Source organism: Pelophylax lessonae (assembly GCF_965119305.1).
Source record: "Pelophylax lessonae genome assembly, chromosome: 3".
Classification (NCBI taxonomy): Eukaryota; Metazoa; Chordata; class Amphibia; order Anura; family Ranidae; genus Pelophylax; species Pelophylax lessonae.
The window spans coordinates 494,751,659-494,769,883 of record NC_138770.1 but is presented as its reverse complement, the minus strand read 5'-3'; the positions used below and the strand labels follow the sequence as shown (position 1 = coordinate 494,769,883).

The 18,225-nt window shown below is 45.1% G+C and overlaps 1 protein-coding gene across 1 annotated transcript in view; it reads right to left on the bottom strand.

Moving 5' to 3' along the window:
* HNRNPLL (heterogeneous nuclear ribonucleoprotein L like) overlaps window positions 1-18,225 on the bottom strand; it is a 174,980-nt gene that overhangs the window by 72,674 nt on the left and 84,081 nt on the right. The gene's annotated exons all lie outside the window — the stretch shown is intronic.

The window sequence follows — 18,225 nt, the reverse complement described above, 5'->3', positions numbered from 1 at the left end:
CGCCTGCCAATTTTCGACCCCTGGAATATGCACAGCAGAGAGGGTTTGAACTAAATGTTCTGAGCCACTTAGAATGCTGGCTTCTTACTGAGCTGCCGGGACACTTTTTGTGCCCCCTTAATAATTGACATACGCCATGGCCATGGCACTGTCCTATTGAATCCTTACCGGACACCCCTGAAGACAATATGTCCAATGGGCAGGACAAAGTCATTTCGTCCGAAGTTCCAGAATATTGATTGGTTGTCTGGATTCCTCCAGAGTCCAGACCCCCTGAGCACAATCTGTGCCTAAGACGCATCCCCACCACAACAGGCTGGCATCCGTATTGATCACAGTCCAGTACAGGGGGAAGAAAGGATTTGCCCTGTCAAAGCGGCAGAGAGCGAAGCCACCAAATCAGGACCCTCTCCTACCCCGGCTCAACAGAATCAGATTGTCTAGAGACTGTGGATTCCTGTCCCACTTGGCAAGAATCTCTATCTGCAGAGGTCTTGTGTGAAACTGTGCAAATGGAACCTCCTCGAAGGCAGACACCATTAGGCCCAGCACCCACATGCAAGTCCTGAGAGATGACCAACTCCCTTGGAATAAACACTCTGACTGAGTCCAGAGTTGGACCCAAATAGTTAGTCCAACTTGGTGGACGAAACCAGAGCAAATTTTTGGAATGTAAATTTCCAACCAAAATCCTGCAGAGTCTGCACAGTAGTAACCAGGTTGTCCATTGGAGCAGCCGGAGACTCTGCTCGCAGAAGAAGATCGTCCAGATATCCCATTACCGCAATCCCCCGCTGTTGCAACAATGCTAACACCAGGGCCAACACCTTTGTGAATACCCGAGGAGCTGAGGCTAGACCAAAGGGTAATGCCATGATTGATAATGCTTTACGCCCACGGCAAAGTGGAGGAAACGCTGATGCCCGACATATATTGGGATATGAAGGTAAGCATCCTTAATATTGATAGTAGCCAGCAGATCACTTTGATGAAGGGATGCCACTACCGTACAAATGTATTCTATCCGAAACATCTGTACCTGCACAAAGCGGTTCAGGGCCTTGAGGTCCAGAATAGGATGAACTTTGCCTTCCTTCCTGGTAACTGTAAACAGGTTTGAATAAAAACCTTAAAAGCGTTTCTAGTTTTGAACCGGTACAATCACCCCTTGTAGTAGCAAATCGAGACCTCGCAGGTGGTCTCTGGACAAATGCAGGTTGGAAGGAAAGAATCTCTCCTGAGGATTAGACTGAAATTCGATCTGGTAACTGGACCGAATCAGCTCGTGGACCCACCTGTCTTGAATCAGGGAGGTCCACGGGTCCAGAGAGAAGCGAAGACGTCCCCCCCCTCCCCTGATAGGGGTGAGGGCACCCCTTCAGGCAGAAGAGGGCTTGTCTGCAGGTCAGGAAGTACTCGTTCTCGGCTTACCAGACCAGGGCCTCTTGGAACCTCTGGAGGAGGTCCTAACAGATTTGGTTCCTTTGTCTTGAGATCCTGAAGAATGAAAAGGCTGCTTATGAGCCGAGAAAAAAGGACCACATCTGCGACGAGACTCCTTGCCCCTGGAAGCCCATGGAAGAAGAGTACTCTTCCCTCCTTATGGACCCTTAATGATTTCATCCAGGGAAGACTTGAACAAGCAATCCCCCACAAAGGGAAGATCACATAAGGCCCTCTTGGAAGCCACATCATGTGCCGAAGGACCACTGCTGTCACGGACAATCTAGAAACCAGGGGAGCAGCATCCAGAGAGGTATCACAGATAAATTGTAACCCCTGGACCAACTGGTCCACCAGTTCCACAAAGGCCCCCACCAAATCATGGCGCAAAAGCTTTGCCCATTCCGTTAAGGTCTGAGACACCAAGGTTATGGTGAATACTAGCCTAAAGGACCAAACTGGCCACGGTAAACATGTGTCGGACCAAAGTCTCGGCTCTCCTGTCAAAAGGGTCTTTAAAAGCTGGAGACTCCACAGGAATTAGAGTGGATTTATTCAGCCTGGAAACCTGATAATCCACCACAGGTGGGACCATCCACATCTTGAACAGGGATTCTTCAAAAGGATACCTTCTAGCGAAATGCTTAGGCACCGCCATATTGTGTTTAGGGGAACCCCACTGACTCGCGACAATTTTGTCAAAATAGGCGGGAAAGGGGAAAACCTCTCCCACTTTTGAGACTCTGCGGGCACTGAAAGGAACCTGCGCCTCCGCCGCACCTGCATCCTCCATTTTTTAAAGTTTCCTGCACTGATACAATCAGTGCATCCTCCAGCGCCTTTTCATGCGCGGCTGTAGTAGAAGAGGAATCATCCTCACTCTCAGAGCACTCAAGGTGCGTGGACACAGACACTAGCATTTTTGCTAGTCTGTTTATGCAGGACCATAATCAACCTTGGACATTAAGGTCTTCAGAACCGCCGCCATTGCAGACAGGGTGGACTGGGACCCAGAAGGGTTGGCTGCCTTGTAGATGGGATCAGGTGATGAAATATGCTCCAGGGACTCCATGGGTAACCAGGGGAACCACACAAGCAAAAAACTAAAAAAAACACTGCTAAGTGACCCCCCCCCCCCCACCACCACAAGTCCCAGCACAACCAGCTGCTGCTATAGCAGAGAGAGGGAGAGCTGCAAGGCACCCAAAAGGGTTTTACCGCCACTGTCGGGCAAAGAGAAGAACACCAGATGCTGCACACCATGCGGCGATCCGAGAGAAAGAGGGAGTTCAGAAGTCAACACTAGAGGATAAGGAGGGGCTCCCACCTTACAGCATAAGGCTCAAAAAACATGGCGGCCGCTATTTGTCAATGGGAAACCACAAGAAAATGGCCGCTGGACAACACAAACATGGCCGCCGAAGACACAGCCAGCCATAGACAACAAAATGGCGGCTCCATGTGGCTCCCAGGACCCTCAGGGGTTCATTCTAACTAAGGGGGGCCCTGGCAGAAGCCCCCACCAGGACAACACCCACTCAAAACTGAACTTTTGGCAGACTACCGCATCATCAGAATGGAGGTGATGCCAGCCAAGAGGCACGCTGCCAATCAGGCTGAGACCAGGTCATACGCGTCCACGCGAGACGTTTAACTCGCAGGGCCAGCTCCCGTTCAGTGGGGCTATGTCATGGCCGACCTAGCCCAGAGCTGAGGCCTGCACGCGCTCGCTGGGGAAATCGTAAGGATCTAGAATATCCAGTCCATTGCCCAGTCCAGCTGTAGGTTGTAGTTCTCACAGGAACAGAAAATCATAAAAGAGGAAAAAAATTCCATTTAAAAAAAGGAAAAAAATGCTAGGACCACTAAGGAACTAGGTCCTTACTCCTGACTAGGCAGAAAAAAGTCTGAGTGTTAATAGCAGAGAGTGGGAGTATATTCCCTGGGACTGCCCCATAGGGGTGGTAAAGTTTTATCCTGCCTAGAGTCCTACTCCTGTAGGGGGCAGCATAACCCAATGGTCAAGAAGATTCTGGAGCTGTGTCCGTCAATGAACGAAAGAGAAATACCAACTTCTAGGAAATAAAAATGTTTTCCTTGACTTCATGGTACAAAACATTGCAAGTGAAAATGTCAGTAAAGTATGAACTTAAAATGACCCCTTATTGGAGGGTAATCTTTTTTTTGCCAATTTCTTTGGAAATTCTGTAAAACGCTGGTATTAAGGGGATTAAAACAAAAGTTTGGCAATGGTACACTAGATACAGCACATCATTAATGTACAGGTCATAAACAGAGGGAGGAGGTGAGGGGGGTCACATACAGTGAGAGGATGGAGATGAAAGGGTTATTGTGCAGGACAAGGGGTGGTAAAGGCATTAAGAAACACCTCCACTATAAATAAATAAAACCCTAACCTTGAATCTGCTGCTGCCTTTGTATTGATGATTTTTATTTATCGTCCAATGACAGCTCAGTTCAAAGTCATTCACAGGCGCACTGGCAACTCTTGTGTCACATGAAGTGCCATATATAAATGGCACATCAGAAACCCAAATGTCCAAAACCTGATACCCTGGAGTTCTAGACTAGCTGCCTGTAAAAGGATAAAAATTAAGTTTTACATGCAATATTTCATATTTATCCAATTACAAACAAATCTTAGGATATGTTCAAAGAAGATATTTCTCCTCATTAAAGAATCTATATGACCTAGGGGTAACAAAGGATTGGGTATACACACACACTTGCATGCGGATCATGTTCTAGCCATCAGGTAATGTTGGACTCACTATGTTTACACCAACCAGTCTGCTGTTCCAGGGAGAAAAACTGTTCAGGATCCCACCAGTCAGATTTTTTTTTTTAGTGGGTATTAGACATATGCCGGTTTTCGGTAATTCGATATATCGCGGTATTGCATAGCCACGGTATTGTTATTGTGGCATTTTTAAAATACAGAGTTTCTCTGCTCCTGGGTCTGACTTGTGAATTGATACATATCAGTGAGCTGGATGACTCATTCACTCACACAGCTAACACCTTTCAGCATTAAGTCTCCCAGTAACTATAAACAAAAATTATTACCTTGTATCTTTTCCTTCCCTCTGCCAGGGAGAAAGGAAGTTTAACCTCTTAAAGACTGGACCTTTTTCTGACACTTGTTGCTTGCAAGTTAAAATCAGTTTTTTTTTTTGCTAGAAAAGTACTTAGAACCCCCAAACATTTTATATATTTTTTTAGCAGAGACCCTACAGAAAAAAATGGCGATTGTTGTAATATTTTATGTCACACTGTATTTGCGCAGCAGTCTTTCAAACGCAATTAATAGACTTTAATGAATAAAATAAAAAAAAAAAACGTAACAGTAAAGTTATCCCAATTTTTTTTTTTGTTACACAGAGAATCGTGAGAGAATCGTGATCTTTATTCCAAGCTAAAAAATCGTGATTCTCATTTTGGCCAGAATCGTGCAGCTCTAATATATATATATATATTATATATATACACACACACACGCATAGCAGCCCACATTACATTATTATATAGCCATCAAGCAGTGTCTGGCCTACCTGGTGATGACTGGTCCAAAAACACCGGTCCTCCTGCAGGTTTAACCAATTAATGACTTTACTATTGCTTTAGGCCTGGTTCACATGTATGCGGGTTGGGGGCCCACATTTGCACAGGCATAGCAGCCCATTGATTTGAATGGGCTTGAGCTGCTATGCCTGCGTTTTCAGCTGAAAAAAGGTGCATGCAGAATTTAAAAAAATGCAGTGGCCATGAAATCCATCCTTCTTTTGCACCATGCGACTTACCTGCCGTTGCTGCACACGCAAACTGTTTTTAAATGCCGTGCCCACGTATACAAAAAATGCAGAAAGCTTGCCAGAGCAGGAACTGCAGGTTAGTCGCATGGTGCAAAAGCAGGATGGATTTCAAGGCCACTGAATTTAAAAAAAAATGCTGCATGCACCTTTTTTCTGCGGAAAATGAGGGCATAGCAGCCCGTTCAAATCAATGGGCTACTATGCCTGTGCAAATGTGGGCCGCCAACCCGCATACATGTGAACCGCCAACCCGCATACATGTGAACCACCAACCCGCATACATGTGAACCAGGCCTAAAGCAATAGTAAAGTAATTTATAAACAACACCTCCTTCAGGTTTAACCACTTCTTGACCACAAGGATTTGCCCTCTTAATGACCAGGCCATCGGATCGGAGCCGAGCGCCAGGACCAGTTATCACCAGTTAGGCCAGACACTGCTTGATGACCTATTTTAGGCCTGGTTCACAGAGTCTGTACTGACTGACTATATAATAATGAGCATAAGTGAACCAAAGCCCCTAAATTCAGCAATGAAATTGAAGTGAGGTGGAAATTTAATAATTTAAATTTAATAATAGAATACCGTGATAATACCGTATACCGTGGCAAAACCTTAATCAATTAATCGCAGCATGAAAATCTGATACCGTCACAAGCCTAGTGGGTATAAACACTGTTAAAATAGCCATACATGTAATAAATCAGCCATAGATTCCATATTTTCTAAATGTTTTTTTGTTCAGAAACAAACACTGAACACAACAAAGACAAGATCAGTTTGGGATATTCTAACAGATTTTCCACCAAGTGCATATTTTGTTTAATAAAAATACCTGTGTATTAATCAGGTTACCGATTTAGTGCAAGGCATTTCTAGAGGATATAGTATTCATCAAATGATTGTTATAGTGAACAATTATAGAGCTACATGTATGGCCAGCAATACTTTACACTCTTGCCCTCTAATCCTCCTATCTAAAAACAATAAAAGTATTGTTCAAGCCTATCACCATGCACAAATTAATCACAATCATTACAAAATTGTAAAAATAAATAAAGGCTTATAGTACAACAGTATAATAACAATATTACAGACTACATCAAGAAATAGGTTCAGATAACAAAAACAGTACCTGAAATCAATTACAAGCTTCATCAGCAAGATATTTTCAAAGATGTCTCCTTTCAAGAGGTTTCAGCATAATCCAAAAACAACCTGTATTACATGGTTTCACAATTAACATTCTACATAAATGAACAATGTTGAAATAGAAGAACTAGACAGAAAATGCACACAAAAACATATATACACACACACATTTTTAGAATAAAATTATTGTTTCACAGCAAACCAGATTTTGTAAATTACAGTTACAATGTAGGCTCATTCTGTCAGTGTGTCTGTTTACAGCAAAGTGGACCCTTTCTATTGGCAGGTGATCAGATCAAAACATACAAAAACTTAAAACAAAAAATATAATGCCCCTGATGACGTCTATGTGACAAAACGCGTTGGGAGGAGCTGGTTCGCATAAATGTCACCACGCACGGAGGTTGGCCATTTTGTGGGTTTGAAACATTTCCACAGCACTGCGGCCTACAGGCGTTAAATGCTGTTTGTTCGTTGAGTGATATTATGCTATTGCCAAATAAATGGGGTTAAAACCTACTTCATCATGAGGCTCCCCTGCTGATTTCTTTTGATACCCATGTGCCCATACCTATGATGCGGATGAGCTTATATCTGGAAAGATTTATGCAGATCAGAGGCTGTGTGATCCCTGTTACAATCAAACATTGCGCATTTGACCATTATGAAAATAGTGGTCTATCTCATATGGTAAGGTTCAGTGTGTTCATTATTGTCAGTGGAGGATCAGGTTTGGCACCTTAATGTGTACTTTACACTTTGGTGGAAGATTTACTCTGGCACCTTGATTTGAACCATACACCCTTAGACTTTTTATCTTGATTTTCTTTGAATTCTCCCATATAGGATTTTATCTGAAGTGCTGCATTTTGTATTTTATATTTTTAACATGTCATAACCAGTGTATTGTGCTTGCTGCGGTTTCTCTCTCTTTTTTATTATTGCTGATACATAAGAGCGGGTTAGGTTTGGTCTTTATATAAAAAATATAAATGGTCACCCATAGTGATGAAATTGTCACCCATAGTGGTGATGAAAAATTAGCTCCCAAAGCCAATCCTTGGGAAAAACAAAACAGAAACAATGTCATGCCATTTAAAAGTCAAATACATTGGGGAATCTTCCAGGATGGCACAAAAGGATAGCCATGTATCCTTTTTCTATAAAAATACTGCTACACAGACATCCATTAGTAATGCAACCAAGTCAAGGAGACAGTGGTCACAAATAGAAGCAGAAAGTAGTTCTTCCCACTGAGAGCAAAAACGCTAATAAAAAACATGAGATATTCTAACCACTCAACAAAACAACCACAGAAGTGCGGTCATTTAGTGTTGGTTCACACTAGTGCAATGGCAGACATCGCATGTGATTTGCACCGCATTGCTGTGCAGATCACATGCGATGTCTGTGCGATGCAATTTCAGCCATACAAAATGTATGGCTGAAATTGCATCGCATTCACACCAAAATGGTGCAGGACCCTTTTTTTGGGTTGCACTAGAATCAGATCGTCTGGGTGTTCACACCTATGTGATCTGTTTCCTGCACCATTTGTCAGTTTGCACTGCGATCCAATCTGGGGGTGTCATTAACTTTACATTGATTCGCAAATCTCAGTGTGAACCACTGTGAGATTCTGGTGCGATGCGGGAACCGGCACCGATGCGCAGGGTTTCCCACATCGCACCAGCGTGGACCAGGACTTTAAAGTAGAATAAAATTGGAGAATCTGCCAGTACAACCCAGAAGATCAATGCCGCTTGCATCCACTGGCTCACATGTGTCAAACACATGGCCCGCCACGCAATTTCATGTGGCCCTTGCACCTCTCCTGCAGCATCACCCTCATCTCTGCCCTCACCCTTTCTCAGCTGTAGACAACAGAGAGGAGGACAGAACTCCTCCGCCAGATCTTGAACTTCTCTGTGTAGCCGCAGGGAGGCTCGTCCCTGACCCCTCTCTGTCTCAGCAAACAGCAGCAGAGAGGAGAATAAAATGCCTCCTACAGATCCTGTACTTCTCTTTGCAGCCACAGAACCCCCCTGTTCTTCACCTCTCCTGTTCTTAGCATTCAGCAGACTCCAGCTTTTCTCTGGTCCTCCTCCAGACCCTTCACCTTCTGCTTCCCAGCTCCTTCCTGGCAGCAGCACAAGGTAAGGGGGGGGGGTGCACTGTAATGTAAGGGAGGGTGGGGGACTTTTGACTGCTAATGGTTGGGGGGGGGGTCTTGACATCTGATGTAAGGGGGGGTGGGGTGCTCTGGACATCTAGTCTTACAGATACCACCGGCCCTTTGAGGGCAAAGATAATGCTGATGCGGCCCGTGATAAAATTGAAGTTGAAACCCCTGTTCTAGCTTATTATTCGAAAATACTGTAATACAAAGATCCATTAGAAATGCAACCAAGTCAAAGAGACAGTGGTCACTGGAATAGGAAGCAAAAAAGTGTCTACAGAGAATACACTAAATGTAAAGATTCCTCCACCCCAAACTGGCTCATCCATGTCTCTATGGATCTTGCTTTGTGCACTGTTTTTGGGGCTGTGTTTCCGGGGTTTAGCTTGCCCCCTTAGTTCCATTGAAGGGAACTCTTAAGGCGTCAGCATACCAAGACATTTTGGACAATGGCCCCTTCCTGTTCTAACATGACTAAATACTAGTGCACAAAGCAAGTGCAGGTGTCCCAATACTTTTGACAATATAGTGTAAAAATACAGGAGCTTCTAACCACTCCATACCTTAAAAAAATGTATGTTATAAATAATTAGGAGTTAAACATTCATGCTCTGTTATTACCTCCACAGATTATCATGATTACAATGTAGTGCTGCATTTGTTGCTTTGGGTAGCTATACACTGATTTCTCTCATACATTCGAATGATAGAAACTCAGCTGATTCTCATATCAACACTACAACATATGGATGGAAGAACCTCCACTGTCAGTTATACCCCAATAGAGATTACATCCAATGGGATTATTCAGCCAAGATGGGCTTTTCAGATAGAGGACTGTTCAGCTGATAATTTTCAATCCCGCTCAGTTGATATTAAATCAACTTTTGTTGAGTCGGGTGGGTCACCCATGGCTCAGATTTCTGCAGATTCAGGGAGCAACAAAGAATTGTTGAAATACTGATAAAAGGGCCTAAAGAACTTACAAGAAACATCCTACAACTTTTATAGGATACCCACAAGGAGATATATTCCAAAAAACATACCCTAGGAGTACACCTACACATACAGTGCGCCTTGCAAAAGCATTCACCGCCCTTGGCATTTCTCGTGTTTTGTTGCCTCACAACCTGGAATTAACATGGATTGTTTGAAGTTTTGCATCATTTAATTTACAGAACATGCCCACAACTTTGATTATTTTTTTTCCTTTATTGTGAAGCAAACAACAAATAGGACAAAATAACAGAAAAAGTCAATGTGCATAGCTATTCACCCCCCTAAAGTCAATACTTTGTAGAGCCACCTTTTGCAGCAATCATAGCTACAAGTCGCTTTGGATAAGTCTCTATGACCTTGCCACATCTTACCACTGGGATTTTTGCCCATTCCTCCTTGCAAAACTGCTCCAGCTCCTTCGTGTTGGATGGTTCGCGCTTGTGAACAGCAATCTTTAAGTCTGACAACAGATTTTCTATTGGATTGAGGTCTGGACTTTGACTAGGCCATTCCAACACAGTTACATGTTTCCCCTTAAACCACTCAAGTGTTGCTTTAGCAGTGTGGGGTCATTGTCTTGCTGGAAAGTGAACCTCCATCCTAGCCTCAAATCACCCACAGAGTGGTACAGGTTTTGCTCAAGAATTTACCTGTATTTAGCACCATCCATCTTTCCCCCAACTCTGATCAGTTTCCCAGTCCCGGCTGCTGAAAAACATCCCCACAGCATGATGCTGCCAGCACGTTTCACTGTGGGGATGGTGCTCTTTGGGTGATGTGATGTGTTGGGTTTGCTACAGACATAGCGTTTTCTTTGATGGCCGAAAAGTTTAAATTTAGTCTCATTAGACCAGAGCACCTTCTGCGATACATTTTGAGAGTCTCCCACATGCCTTTTCGCAAACTTAAAACGTGCCATTTTGTTTTTTGCTGAAAGTAATGGCTTTCTTCTGGCCACTCTGCCATAAAGCCCAATTCTATGGAGTGTACGGCTTATTGTCATCCTATGTACAGATACTCCAGTCTCTGCTGTGAAACTCTGCAGCTCCTCCAGGGTTACCTTCGGTCTCTGTGCTGCCTCTCCGATTAATGCCCTCCTTGCCCGGTCCATGAGTTTTGTGGGCGGCCATCTCTTGGCAGGTTTGCTGTTGTGCCATGTTCTTTCCATTTGGTTATGATAGATTTGATGGTGCTCCTGGGGATCATCAAAGATTTGGATATTTTTTTTAACCTCACCCTGACTTGTAATTCTCAACAACAATTGTTCCTTACTTGTTTGGAGAGTTCCTTGGTCTTCACGGCAGTGTTTGGTTAGTGGTGCCTCTTGGTTAGGTGTTGCAGCCTCTGGGGCCTTTAAAAAAGGTGTGTATATGTAATGACAGATCATGTGATAATTAGATTGCACACAGATGGACTTCATTTCACCAATTATGTGACTTCTGAAGGTAATTGGTTGCACTGGAGCTTTTTATGGGCCTCATAACAAAGGGGGTGAATACATACGCACATGCCAATTTTCTGTTTTCTATTTCCAAAAAATAGTTTTATGTATATATATTTTTCTCATTTCACTTCACCAACTTAGACCTGATCCATCACATAAAATTCTGATTAACAAAACATTGAACTTAAGGCTGTAATGTAACAAAATAGGTAAAAATTCAAGGGGGTGAATACTTTGGTAAGGCGCTGTACATATCATACATACCAAATATCTAAAATATCCAGGCGCGTTAAGAACTTTTTACAAACATTTTCCTAAACAAACTGAAAAGATGTTAAAGTGGTTGTAAAGTCAGAGGGTTTTTTTTTTATCTTAATGCATTAAGATAAAAAGCCTTGTGTGCAGCAACACCCCCCCAATACTTACCTGAGCCCATCTCTATCTGGCAATGTTTTCAGGAGTGTCTCGGCTGCCCGAGACTCTCCCTCCTGATTGGCTGAGATCGCAGATCGGCACCATTGGCTCCTGCTGATGTCAATCAAGTCCAGTGAGCCAATCATGAGAGAGAAGGAGAAGGGGCTAGGTCATGGCTCCGTGTCTGAATGGATACACGGAGCTGAGGCTCGGCTCAGGTTGCCCTATAGGAAGCTGCTGGCTGTGGGGGAACTCAACAGTAGGGAGGGGCCAGGAGAGCAGAATAGGGACCTGAGAAGAGGAAGATCCAGGTCACTCTGTGCAAAACCACTTTACAGAGAAGGTAAGTATGAAATGTTTGTTATTTTTTAACCCAAAAAAATTAGACTTTACAATCACTTTAATATGCCTTTTCTCATTCTAATTTTCTTCATTCTATCTCTGCAATGAATGTCTAATAATACTTTAAAACACATGTGATGGTATCTTACTTCAGCACAACTTGAAACTCTGTATAAATACAGTGGTATGAATTTGTAGCTATCCCGATTTTTCAGAATATTGCCCATATATGCTAGTATTATTCATACAACATAGATGGATATTAAATGAATCCTCCATGCTCATCATCTATTAGGTGTACAGTCAACAAGGCTATACATATATTTTTATTTAGCTAAAATAATATAGTAGAGGGGAGTATCAGCATCCCTTCAAAGCTCATTTCGCTTCATCCCTGGCACATCTAAAAGGTAATCGAGCACCAACACTAAAGGCTGAAGTAGAATTATAAAAGAGAAGAATGAGCATCGCCGTTTGTGCCAGCCTTTCCTTTTGGACCAAGTCACACGCCAGAGAACTGGTCAGAAGGCAGCAAAATCAAACTTCTCCAAGCACCTTAGTGCTTAAAGTGGTTGGAAACCCTTCAATATACCCAGTGATGGAACGATCTTCAGGAGATACACAAAGATAAAACAAAATTGTCCTACATAGGTTGTATCTGTCTATCCACAGTCTTCTCTTATCTACATCCTTTCAAAGTGCTGAATTTCTAAGTTTGTCTGAAGAGTTCAGAAAAAAGTGTGGGGGGGGGGGGGGGCTGAAGTTAAATTCTGCAGAGCTCAGTGAGGAGAACTCTGAGAGCTTATTGGAGGGAAGAAACGCACCCCCTTCACACAGTACACAGGAAAAGAGCTGAGGCTGCCAATCAGGCAGAGGTCCCTCCCCTGTTACCATTTTTCTCTTGGCGTCAGGAAAACTTGTCAGAAAAGATTCCTGCTGATAGCAGAGGAACAAAGCAGCAGACAGAAATGACACTTAGTGCTTACTACAATAGTTAATAAAATAATCTCTATGTTCAAAATGAAAACTGAATAGCATGACTCAAACTTTGCCTATACTTTAGCTTATTTTGGCTTCTTTAATGGGGAACTTTTGCTTTAAATGGCCAATATCACACAGGACAAAAGTGCTTTAGTTGCACTGCCACTGTATACACAATGTCAAACACACAAACTTTGTTCTGCATCCTATGCAGGCTTGTTAACGGTATCAGTATTCTTAGCCATTACTAGCAACTGAAAAAAAAAAAAAAGTGATTTTTGACTTACAGTAAAATCCATTTCTCTGATGTTCACTAGCAGACACTGCTCCTTAAAATTCTTAACCATTGGGTCATACTGCCCCCTACAGGAGTAGGACACTAGGCAGAAAAAGAACTTGACTACGCCAATGGGCAGTCCCGGGAGGTATACTCCCCCTCTCTGCTATAGGTACTCAGGTTTGTTACAAGCAGTGTCAGAAGTATTACATCTCCATAGAGGGGTGGGTGCTGTGTCAGTCAATGAACATCAGAGAAATGGATTTTACGGTAAGTCAAAAATCCCATTGTCTGTCTCTTTCGTTCATTGACGGACACAGCTCCTTAAAATTCTTAACCATTGGGACTTCCCAAAGCAGTGTCAAACATGAGGGGTGGGAACAACAAAAAAATTCCCAAGGCTAAACCTTAGCCAACTAGGTAACAGGAGCTTAACAGAAAAAAAAAACAATTGGAGCCCACCTGAACAACACACCCCCAAAGAGGGAACAAACCCTCTAAATGGCAGCCTGCAAAACCTTGCGACCAAAAGAAGCTTTCACAGATACCAACACACTCACTTTCTAGAATCTGGTGAAAATGTGCACCGACGACCAGTTGCCGCCTTGCAAACCTGCCCAAGAAGCTCTAAGCGCCGAATAGAATGTGCCTTACAGGGAAAGGAGGAACCGGACCCTTGATAGAATAGGCCTGAGTCACCGTCTGTCTGATCCATCTGGAAATGGTCGCAAACAAGGCGGACAGCTCTTTCATGGCCCGTCCATGATCACAAACAGTGAGTCTGACCTCCAAAAAAGACTCCGTAGCTACCAGATACACTCAAGTTGCCTGAACAACATCCTTAGGATGTCTGGGCCTAGGAAACAGGGAAGGCAACACAATGTCTTAATTCAAATAGAAATCAGAGACAAACCTAGGAAGGAATGACGGACATGGGCAAAGAACCACCTTATCTTGTGGACCACCAAGTAGGGGGTACAACAAGACTACGCCGCCAGCTCCGACACCCTGCTAGCAGAGGTGATAACCAGCAAAAAGGCCACCTTCTGGGCCAGTGTAAGCAGGGGAATCTCTCGAAGATTTGCAAAGGAAGGCTTCAGGGAAACTGAAAGCACCAAGTTCAAACCCCAAGGCAGTAAACGAGACTGCGCCAGAGTCAGATGTCGAAACCCTTAAAGAAAGGTATGCACCAGAGAATGCTTGGCCAGGGGCCACTGAAAGAATACTGCCAAGGCCTACACCTGCCCTTGATGGTACTCAAGGCCAACTTCTGCTCAACAACTCGTTGAAGAAAGGTCAAAATCCAAGCCATCGAAAAAAGAACGAGGGTGAACACCACGATATGTAGGCTTTCCACGTGCAATGGTAGATCTTCCTAGAGGTAGACTTCCTAGACTTCAGCAGTGTCGGATCACTGACCCAGGTAAACCTCTATCCTTCAGCACCTGGCTTTCTACAGCCAGGCTTTAAAGCCAGCAACTGTAAAGCAGGATGGAAGATCGACCCTTGGGACAGCAGATCCTTCCTAAAAAGCAGCCTCTAAGGGACGTCAGCGACTAAATCGCACCAGGTTGGCGAACAAAAGACCAGCCAGTCCAGGGCCCCTAGAACGAACGACCAGAAAACCTCCCACCTTGATCCTGCGTAAAAGCCGCGGCAGAAGCTTGATATGAGGAAAAAGTGTAAATCAGATACTGGCCCCACGAGGCCACCAGAGCATCTGTGGCGTTCGCCAGAGGATCCCATGACCGTGCCACAACCTTGGTACCTTTCTGTTGAGTCAGGATGCCAATCTATCCACCTCAGGGGAGCCCCACCGAAGATATATCTGACGAAACATGTCTGGGTGAAGGGACCATTCCCCTTGGTCCAACTCCTGCCGACTGAGATAGTCCGCCTGCCATTTTTCCACTCTTCTAATGTGTACGGCAGAGAGGGCCAGAACGCATCGTACTTCCAGGGTTGCCCACACACTCTTTGTTCCACCGTGGTAATTGACATAGGCCACTCCTGTGGAATTGTCCAACTGGATCTGTACCAGCAGTCCCCTGAGATGATCCATTCAGTGATCCAGGCACAGCCTGATCGTCCAAAGTGCTGATCAGTAATCTGGACTCGTCCCGCATCTAACAACCCTGAGCAGAGCTCAGGCCCAGGACACCTCCCCACCCGAACAGACTGGCATCCACTGTCCAATACAAGGGAAGAAAGAATTTGCCCTGCCGAAGAGCCTGGAAATGAATCCACCAACCAGGGACCTCATGATTTCCTGGCTTAGCCGAATTGGATTGTCCAGGGACTTCGAACACTCATCCCATTTCACCAGGATCTCCTTTGGAAGGGACCTCGTATGGAACCGTGCAAACAGAACCGCCTCAAAAGGTAGATACCAGAGGAAGGAATACTCTGTCTAAAGCTGAATCCGGAGTCAGACCCAGATAATCCAATTTTCTGGATGGAATCAGAGCAGACCTCTGTTAATTCAGAGGCCAACCAAACTCTTTCAGGGCATGTATAGTGATCCCTACGTCGTCCAACAGGACAGCAGAGGGCTCCACTCGCAAGAGGAGGTCATCCAGGGAGCCCAGTACTACAATCCCACACTGACGTGGCAACGTCCGAACCGGGGCCAATGCTTTGTGAAGACCCGAGGAGTGAAGGCGAGAGCCAAGGGTAACGCCACGACTGGTAAAACTCCTCTCCCACAGCAAAATGGAGGAAGCGCTAGAGTCCGGCACACATTGGAATGTGGAGGGAAGCATCTGCGATGCCGATAGAAGCAAAAAGTCTCCCTGAGGAAGGGATGTCACCACCATGCGAATTGACTCCATTCTGAACTTCTGTACCCGCATAAAGCAGTTCAGAGCCCAAAGGTCCAGAATTTGATGAACCTAGCCCTCCTCCTTTGGGACCACGAACAGGCTTGAATAAAAGTCTTGAAACCATTCCGATACCTGAAGCGACAGGACATGCACCGCCCCAAGGAGAGCCTGCAATCAGTTCGGGACAAACATTGGAAGGAAAGAACCTTTCCGGAGGGAGAACGGAACTCCGACTTGTAACCGGACAGTATCACTTTGTGGACCCACTGGTTGTTTACCAAGGAGGTCCACAGCTCAGAAACCAGTAAAACATCCCCCCACCCCCGGCACGGGTGAGGGCACACCTTCAAGCTGAAGATGCCTTGTCTGCGGGGCTGGAAAAAATTCCGCTCTCGGCCTGCCAGACCAGGGCTGCTTGGAACCTCCCGAGGAGGACTTAAAACTTCTTGTGAGCGGAGAAAGTCGGGCCACGTCTGCAAAGAGGTGCTTTTTCCTTTCCTGTGGAAGAAAGGTACCCTTGCCCCCTGTGAGACTCTTAATGATGTCATCCAGGGTAATCCCAAACAGGTGATCGCATTGAAGGAGTAAAGGCAGTCAGAGCTTCTTAAAAGTCTGGTCTGCAGACGAACACTTAGGCCAAAATGCACGCTTAAGCCCACTGCCAAAACAGACAGCTTAGAAATCAGGGGAGCCGCAACCAAAGAGGCATCGCAGACAAACTGCAGCCCCTGGACAAGCTGGTCTGCTAACTCAGCCAAGGCGGGGAACCTGCTTACCCTCTAGGTCATGGCACAAAAGCTTAACCCACTCAGTGTTTGTAACACCAGGGCAATGGCCAGGACTGGCCTAAGGGCCAAGCCAGCAGTAGAGAATATATTGTGGCCACAGCCTCCGCCTACCTGTCAGCCGGATCCTTAAAGGCCGGAGATTCCTCAACCGGAATCATGGTTGCCTTGTCCAACCTGGAGACAGAGGGGGTCCATCACTGGTGGAACAGTCCTCTTCTGGAGTAGTGACTTTGCAAAGGGGTACCTCACAGCAAAGCGTTCAGGAACCACAAGGGGGTGGTTTGGACGCTCCCATTTAATATAGACAAATTTGTCAAAATAGGAAGGATAAGGAAACACTGTTGCCTTGCGAGATGGCTAGTGAGTGCCAAAAAAAGGTGACGGCAACCTACTCAGCCTTCTCAGCTGCACCCTCCATCTGCAAAGTCACCCGCACGGATGTATTCATTGCGTCAACCAGCGCCTCTTGAACACAGCTACAGCTGTGGAGGAAATATCCTCACTGACAGGTCAGGGAATGTGGACTAACCCCGCAGGGTGGGCACGTCTGCAGCAACAGAGCCAGATTCAGGATCTGGTAACAAACCTGGACCACCCCCACAGTGCTGCCCCTCTAAAAGGAGGGGCCCGGCTCGGCCAAGCGGCCTAAATTTTCAGGCGCCTGAAAGGGACCAGGACAGACCGAGGCAGCGGAGGAGGGGCGGCATACGACCTCTTTAGAGCTGCCGAAAGAAGCGTCTGGCCAGTAGGCTGCAAAGCCTGAGGGACCAGCCACCCCAAGGAGTACCCGCATCCCAGTTACCATCTGAGAAGGAGGGAAGGGGCCTTCTACTTACCAGTCCAGCATGCGTGTAACACTGACGCGGACTATCAGCGCCCAGTCATATGTGTCCCCATGAGACGTTAACTCGCTGGCCATCCTGGTCCAGGATGCGGCCAGTCGCGGCCAACCCAGCGTGGAGCTCTGGTCTACACGGCACTCGCTGGCCAGACTGAGGTGACCCCTGGATTTAGATTATCCACCCCCTTGCCTAGTCGGGCAGTTGATTGTAGATCTCGCAGGGAAAAAAAAAGAAGAAAAAAAAATCAGGGGAAAAAAAGCCATTTAAAAAAAGGAAAAAAATGTCAGGACCAGAGATCCCGGTAGGGAACTAGACACTTACTCCTGACTAAGCACAAAAAAACTGAGTACCTATAGGAGAGAGGGGGAGTATACCCCCTGGGACTGCCCATAGCCTTAGTTAAGTTCTTTTTTCTGGCTAGTGTCCTACTCCTGTAGGGGGCAGTATAACCAAATTGTTAAGAATTCTAAGGAGCTGTACTTGTCAATGAACGAAAGAGAAACACTGTTTTAAAAGGGAAGGTCATGCCCCATAAGTGCTATAGAACATCCTAATAGTTTGTATTTTTCAGTTTTGATTCATTTAGTAAATAAAAAGAAAATTATCCAAATGTCATACACATCCTAAATACTACACAAATGCTATAATACATTTTTTTAATGTATCACATTTGAAAAGATGTAAGCTCCTCTAAAACTGTTCTTCACA